Here is a 6,484-nt window from a genome sequence, read left to right as displayed (position 1 = left end):
GGAAGGACCATACATTATTCAAAAAGATATTGGGAATGGCGCTTTCATTATTGTAAATCATGAAGGAAGAAGAGTACATGATTGTATTAATGCTAAATATCTGAAGAGGTATTATCCTGCCTTTTCAGATAACAAAACTGCCTGAAACAAAATATTATTCAGAACCCATTTATGGGGTTCGAACCTATTTAAAGGTTCATTTCTGTTAGTCATCATGTATTTGTGAGAAATTTTCTGCCTCTGAATCAGAATTTTCATTCCAGTGAGTGGATATTAATTCTGGTTCTTCTTCAATAAGATCTTCCAAATCTGGTCGGTACCTTTCCCATTGGCTTTGCATGTCGTCTAGATCTTGATTGGTACGTGCTTGCATGTCTGTTATGGCTTGATGTTCACGGTCAACAATGGTACGCAATCTTGAAAAGACTTTTCGTTGATTGGAAAAGATATTATCCCAACCAAGATCTGGAAGTATGGTTGCTGCGTGATTTTCAATCATTTCCATGTGATGATGGAGATCAGGAATGCGACTAAGGATGTCACGAAGAGGTTCATACCCTTCAATGACTTTTTCCATTAGGCGGATGACGCGATGAATGGTTCTTCTACCTCGTTGGGAGAATCGGAATTTGAAGTCTAGTTGCTTGAGTACATGTAACAAGTCTTCTGCATGGCCTCCAATAGGGTGATTACCTACAAAGAAGGGTTGAAGAACACCTTCCCAGTTGCTTGATGGAACATGAGGTCGGTCATTCGCCATGTTTGTTAACACTTCAAGTGTTTTGGTTTTCAAAATATGCCTTAGAATGTGTTTCTTAAAATGCGAGAAACAGTGTTCTTTAAAGGAAGGAGTTTGTTTCGGTTCCTACAAAGTTGGAAATTGAAAGGTGATCCTTGTTTTGAGAGAAGAAGGACAAATATATTACTAAGTCAAATGTTGTTACAGGGGGGGAAGTATTACAACAGTGCCCCTAGGGCAGTTTTTATATGTGTCCATTTGATTTCATCCCTGGATAGCCTTCTGGTATTGGCAGCCATCTGATATCTTATGATGAATTGGGATCGGGCTTGGGTTTTCAGCTCTTGATCCAATTCGGCCTCGTTTTTTGTATACTTCTCAAGCAGACGCTGCTCATTGGTAATTTGCTTATCCAGGGTAGACTGTTCTTTTCTTAGCTCCCGCAATTCTGCCTCCTTGTTCTGAATGGCTTCATCAACTTGAGCCTTCGTGCTAAGGAGACCGCCCAGCCTTCCAGTAGTCTGCTGAAGGGATTCTCGGGTCTTAGCCAAAGAATTCTCCAGCGTTGTTTGATCGAAGACAGGCTGGGGGGTTTCGGCTGACAGGAGTCCAATAACTAGTACTTCAGTCTTGAGCTCCGTAAGTCTTTCCATCAGCCGATGCAGAATGGGGACGGCTGGCGATTCCGTTGGAGTGTAAAAAAGAAGGCCACCAACCGTCTGAATGAGTTTGTCCAATAAGTCGGACCTTAATTCTGACAGGGGATGGTTAATGGCCTCAGTGAATATAGTTTGGGCCTCCGCTGGAACCGGAACAGTCGATAGGATAGCTAAGTCCGAAGGCCCCTGCAAGTCTTACAATGTCAATAAGTATTCCAAGGGAGGTGCAAATTTATTCAGATAAGATATGTGTCACCTCTGGGCGGACTGCTGTCAGTGAGGGGGGCAGCAATGAGGTCGGTCGAGTAGGGCAGACAGCTGGTATAACAGCAGCCGACTCGTCGGCTGCTGCGAATGGTCGCTGAGGTGCCGACCTGGGTCCCTATGGAAAGTGGTATATAAAACAGTTAGTGTTTTCCGAAAGAAACATTGTGGTATGAATTGGTTTAATCTTACCAAATTCACGGAAGTCTCCGAATCGGATGAAGAAACTTCTTCTATTTCTGGAGGTTGGGCTGCCACAGGTGGTTCTTCTGCCTGCCACTCGATTGCTGGAGGTAACGCCGCTGCTGGCTGGGCGGCTGCAGGTTGGGCGGCTGCATCTAGAGCCACTGCAGCTGGGATCTCTGGATCCGACTGGACTATTTCGGGATCAGCAGCAGCAGGGATGTCGTTGTGAGGGTCAGCTTCGGCAGGGGCAGTTGGTTCTTCCTTCGAAATGGATGAGTCTGATGCCATGAATGGCGGTCGACCCATCTGGGAAGTAGTCCCCTCGCTGTCAGAAGAGACCCCTGCTGCTGATGCGATGGGTGAAGGTGTCTGTGAAAAATCATGGAAATGTTGTTGTTAAATATATCAAGGTTGATCATTAGAATCCTACGTATTGCTGATGAGAGAACTTACTGGTTCTATAGGCACTGCTGGTACAGATTGCCTCCTGGTCGGGTGCCTGGCCCGACCACTCCTCGGTACGGGAGGAAGAGTTTGCCTCCTTGTCGGGTCCTCCGCCCGACTGCTCATTGGCAAATTGGTCTGGACCAAAGGTCCGATTGAATGGTCGGCTGGGGGTGGCGTCGTTTGTGTGGTCGGTGCTACCAAGGTCGGTTCTGGTGAATGAAATGAGTGGAATCAAAGTTACGATATAGTGAATTGGTTCACGGTATTAAAAAAAAAAAAAAAAATTACCAATTCGAGGTCGGGTCCTTGCTGAAGTCCTAGTAGTTCCAAGGTCTGCTGGTGCTTGCTGGTCGGCCCCAGAGGTCGGGGGTGTTTGCAGCTGGGAAGCTTTCCTTTTTCGCACTGGAACACTAGATCCGATTCCCGGGGCGGCTGTTTGTTGCTGAGTGCTAGTATGTCTAGCCGCCCCTAGAACCAATCCTTGGGGGGGAAGGAGTATGTTCAGCAACCGATCCTCATTAGGGGAAATCAGGGGCCATACAACCGACTACCATTCATTGAATGTATCTACAGTCTCAGGGTCGGAGCGGAAAGGAATATAAGAATTGGAAATTATATACGTGGTGAGCTGGGAGATATAAGAAGGGATTGAATTAGGTAGGACTCGTCGGTCAGGACTTTGAAAAATTATATGCGGACAAGCGACGGGTCCAGGGATACCTTGGCAACAGCCGAACTGGCGCGCCATGAATTGAGGTTCATAATTAAAAGTGTAAAAGGTTTTCTGCCCTTTTTTATCAAGTTTTCTGCTGCTAAAAAGAGACCTGGGTTTGAGGGCAACGTCCCAGGCAAAAGGATAGGTGGGATGAGCACAAGGCTCAGGAGTCGGAAGAGGATTTGCTGCCGGAAAGGGCCAAAAATGGTCGGGAGCATAACCCGCATATTTTTTATACATAGAAAATCGAGAGTTACTGCGGGTATCCGTTACAATTGCAGTTATTATTGGATCGGAAGATTGGAGTTTATTGCGTCCTGAGCAGAGTCGGTTGAGGGCTAATCCCAAATGTTTTTCAGATGTTGGCATAGTGGGCGGAGATCCTAAGTTGAACGCGTTGGGGAAGTAAAGACGGAACCAAAGTTCTAAAAACCAAAAAGGACCTGATGCAGCAGTGTCTAATTTTCTACTATCATTATCTGTTAGACGAAGGCTAACTCTAGTAAGTCCTTCAAACAAATTGGCTAAAAACAGGGTGCCAAGGGAAAAGAACCGACCTGACGCGATATGAATGGCCAGGTCGAGATGAGAAGGGAGAACACATTTGGAAGGGGAAACAATGACGTACCTACAAAGCCAAAAAAGGATAAAGGCAGTATGCTCCCGGTCGGTCACAGGGGTCCCTGGAGCCCCTTGCTGATCGGTTGCGAACTTTGTCCAGCCCCATTCCTTCACACCTTGTAAAGACCACCCTGGATGGTCTTCTGATGGCTCCTGCCCATCTAGGGCTCCCATCACAGGGTCTTCACCCACGACTGGGAGATGCGCGATCATTGCCACATCCATAAGAGTTGGACCAAAGGGGCCCGATGGTAAGAGGAAAGTCCCATTTTCCGCATTCCAGAAGGCAGACATGGCCAACAGCACCTTCTCATGCAGGTTGATAGGCATGGTGGACAATAGTATTGCTTGGTCGATTTTTTGAGATCGCCATTGGGCCTGGAAGTGTTCTGCTACCCGTCGATACCAAGAGCGGTAAGGATCTTTTGGGTCTGTGAGATGGGTTTTGATGCTATCTCGAATGCGAACTGCTTGGTAGTTAGGGTTGTTGATAGCCAAGGAATTTCGGGATTCCAAAACTTCCCTCATCCGATTTGAGTCTTCAGGAGTAGTGCAATATGGGCGGATCGTCGGAGTTAGTACTTTCGAGGCTGAAAATGGGCCCTCTGGGAGGGTTCCGTCGAAAGGAAGGGCAGGAATGTATTGATTCGCCATGGTTAGAGTGTTCTGGGATTGTGATTCACAAAAGCTCGTATTGCGGAGAAGGAAGTTAATCAGGAGTGTTGCAGTAACTGGTGCAGTTGCTAAGAGAATTTTTCGAGAGGGTAGTGATTTATGAACTTCCAAACATTGATTGTTAAATGGCGTTTGAAAGTCCCTTGGCGGCGGGCAAGTTGTTACGTACGAAATTTAGAATTAGGTTAAAAGCCCAAGGTAAAAAGAAGAATGGGCCTGGCAATAGGGTTGATTGAACTGGCTGAAGGACACCGTGTGGAACTCAAGGAAAATTCAGGACGGAAGGACCTCAGGTCGGTAGGTTCTCAAGACGGAAAGACCTCAGGTCGGAAGGTCTTCAGGTCGGTAGGTCCTCAAGACGGAAAGTCCTCAGGACGGAAGGGCCTCAGGTTGGTAGGTCCTCAAGACGGAAAGACCTCAGGTCGGAAGGTCTTCAGGTCGGTAGGTCCTCAAGACGGAAAGTCCTCAGGACAGAAGGGCCTCAGGTCGGTAGGTCCTCAAGACGGAAAGACCTCAGGTCGGAAGGTCTTCAGGTCGGTAGGTCCTCAAGACGGAAAGTCCTCAGGACGGAAGGGCCTCAGGTCGGTAGGTCCTCAAGACGGAAAGACCTCAGGTCGGAAGGTCTTCAGGTCGGTAGGTCCTCAAGACGGAAAGTCCTCAGGACGGAAGGGCCTCAGGTCGGTAGGTCCTAAGACGGAAAGACCTCAGGTCGGAAGGTCTTCAGGTCGGGAGGTCCTCAAGACGGAAAGTCATCAGGACGGAAGGACCTCAGGTCGGTAGGTCCTCAAGATGGAAAGACCTCAGGTCGGAAGGTCTTCAGGTCGGGGAGTCCTCGAGACGGAAAGTCATCAGGATGGGAAGTCCGCAAGTCGGGTAAACCATAGATCGGATAGAAGGCGAAGTCGGGCAGACGCGGAGGTCTGTCAAGAGGAAGGTCGGGCAAGGAAGAGGTACGGACAGACGCGGAGGTCTTCGGTCAAAGACGGAGGGCGGCTGATGCGGAGGTCGGCCCAAGTGAGGTCGGGCGAAGAAGCAGGTCGGGCGAAGGACGAAGTCGGGCCAAAAGGGCGGAAGGTCTGTGGTCGGCTCAAAGAGTGAAATATAGGGATAATTTTGGTCTGCTGAGGACGCGTGTCAGCAGGAGAAGGGTTGGAAGACGGTTGGGAAGGAGACGTTGTAACCGTTCGGGTGACGGTTTTTCAGTACGGTTTCCCAGAGAATATTTAAAGGCTTGGATAATCATTTGGCAAGGCATCTTCAATCAACTTCAACAAAGCAAAGTCAGATTTGGGGATCACCACTTTAAATTTCAGTCTTTTATTTTCCAGTTTATTTTCTGTACCGTACAGTGTTTAGAGATTCCTAATCTCAGGCACTAATTAATCAAGTTTAAGGATATTTTCTATATCTTTGAATTTTACTTTATTTTTGTTGAAAAATTACATCAACAAAAATAATATATTTATTTAAAATTATAAATTTAATGTATACATATATTAATTAAAATTTAATCTAATAAAAATACATATGTTAATAATTTTTTCTCTTTTATATTTACACTATTTCTAATGAAAAAAAAATTATATTTTTCAATAAACTTGTATTAATTATTTACAAAATATTTTTAAAATAATAAAAATAAATATCTCACTAAATTTTTCAAAATTTTAAAATTAATAATAAAATTATAAAAAAGTCTACCCACCGAAAAAACTCAACTAAATATTTTGAAAATAAAATATAAAATATCATTAATTGTCATTTTACATATAAACATCTAATATCAAACCGCTATTTTGCCAAACACTTTAATACAAACAGTTAATCAAATCAGCTAGTCAAACCCGCTAATTGAATCAGCTAACAGTTAACAGCTAATGAAATCAGTTAACAGCTAATCAAATCAGCTAGTCAAACCCGCTAATTGAATCAGCTTACAGTTAACAGCTAATGAAATCAGTTAACAGCTAATCAAATCAGCTAGTCAAACCCGCTAATTGAATCAACTAACAGTTAACAGCTAATGAAATCAGTTAACAGCTAATTGAATCAGCTAATAACTAACAACTATCGGCTAATTGCCAAACACACAATTTGTGTTTTTCGATGACATAATTTTTCATAAATATAAATATAAAATATATTATATACACATATTAATACCATATATATAATAGA

The 6,484-nt window shown here is 44.7% G+C and overlaps 1 long non-coding RNA gene across 1 annotated transcript; it reads left to right on the top strand.

The window, feature by feature from the left end:
- The first annotated feature begins 4,596 nt into the window (after positions 1-4,596).
- LOC127265843 (uncharacterized) lies at positions 4,597-5,122 on the top strand. Its single transcript, XR_007842040.1, has 3 exons — positions 4,597-4,695; positions 4,792-4,935; positions 5,031-5,122. It is a non-coding gene; the product is annotated as an uncharacterized LOC127265843 (long non-coding RNA).
- The last annotated feature ends 1,362 nt before the right edge of the window (positions 5,123-6,484 follow it).

This window comes from Andrographis paniculata, unplaced genomic scaffold (assembly GCF_009805555.1).
Source record: "Andrographis paniculata isolate CXL003 unplaced genomic scaffold, ASM980555v1 Contig74END, whole genome shotgun sequence".
Taxonomy (NCBI): domain Eukaryota; kingdom Viridiplantae; phylum Streptophyta; class Magnoliopsida; order Lamiales; family Acanthaceae; genus Andrographis; species Andrographis paniculata.
Note: the sequence above shows the minus strand (reverse complement) of the source record. Positions and strands in the feature narration are given on the sequence as shown.